The sequence below is a fragment of the Mesitornis unicolor genome, unplaced genomic scaffold, assembly GCF_000695765.1.
Source record: "Mesitornis unicolor isolate BGI_N332 unplaced genomic scaffold, ASM69576v1 scaffold11692, whole genome shotgun sequence".
In the NCBI taxonomy this organism is placed as follows: Eukaryota; Metazoa; Chordata; class Aves; order Mesitornithiformes; family Mesitornithidae; genus Mesitornis; species Mesitornis unicolor.
In genome coordinates, this window is record NW_010167175.1 from 101,572 (window position 1) to 103,054 (window position 1,483).

A 1,483-nucleotide genomic window follows, 5' to 3' on the forward strand; every position below is an offset into this window, starting at 1 on the left:
CAGAACTTTTCATCTTGAACTACTTCTTTTCAAATCCATATTTAGGAGATTTAGAGAAATGGAAGCCAGATTTGAACCACCCATCATTTTTTAAAACCAGAATGTGATGAATAAGGAACTTTCCCAAATTTTATGCAGGTGTTTTTATCAGGAATTGTAATTTCTCTAAACAATCCACAGATCTGTGGATGGCTATTGGGAGTCCAGTTTTTCCAGTAAGGATCTTCAGTAGTGAAGGTCTTCAGAATAAAGGGGTGTCTTTCTGAGGTGAATGATATGACAGCAAGGTCTGTAATCATGAGCAGGAATTTATTCATGATTAAAGACCCAGACATCATTTCAGTTGTGGTTCTTCAGTGACAACTCAGCTATCTATATGCTCACTACACTGTGGTCTACAAAGTGGGTGAACTTACTCACACTTCATTTTCTAGTCAGATAGTTTCTTCTCTTTTAATCTGATTTGCAGCTGAGGTTATCCAGGTCTTACAGACCCTGTGCACAGTTCTCAGTTATTTCCAGAGGTGCATTACAGTGCACGCTCAAATAGTGATCCTTAATCTAAGTGGAAATGCTTTAAAAAATTCTTAATATGACACAAATGAAAAAAAGAAAGAAGTAATTCCATTTTTTTACGTGTCTTCTTGTAGCCTGTCAGCATTGGGTGCTGTCTTACATCAGTGATGAGCCCATTCAGGACTCGGGAAATAAGGACTTCACTTCTTTTAGCAAACTAGTTTCTATTCTACAAAAGAAAAGGAAAAAAGAGTAAACTTTTGCTTTGGTCCTTAAAATCAGCAGATCTGATTACATACATGCCAAGGACAGAGATTTCCAAAAGAATAAAATTTTAAGTTCTTATCTATCTTTATAGTGGCATTTGCTGGAAAAGTATATGTCATTCATCGAAAGCATGTGATAAATATGGAAAATATTAATCTCCTTAATCTGTCCTTTGGACGTGTAGATAGTACATCAAAATAAGTTTGGGTTCAATGGCAACTAGGTGGTTTGGGATCAAACACAAAGTTTAATTGAGAGATTTCAAATGTAGAGAAAAAGCATTTTTTAATTTTAATTGAATCAATAAGGAAGAATTAGAACACAGAATTCTATTCTGCAAATGTAAAACTGATTTAGGCCCATTTAGTCAGTGAAACCAAGTTGGCCAAGAATCCGGACCACAATGCCATTTTCGACTTCCCAGAAGAACCAGCAATTTGGCATGTTGGAGAACTTGTAAGAGTTTCTTAAAAGAGAATAAGGGATAAAATTTTCATGCTCAGAAACTTGACACTGTTGTAGTTATTGCTGGAAATATTTGCTTTTCTTTCCTCATCAACTAGCGCATGAACATTTTCTATAAAAAGCATCCCTTAATCCCGAAATCCTAACAGTCCAAAGATCCTACACTCCAAATTAACAGACCACATTTGTAAGTAAGTAAACTACTACAGAATCACAGAATCACAGAACATTAGGG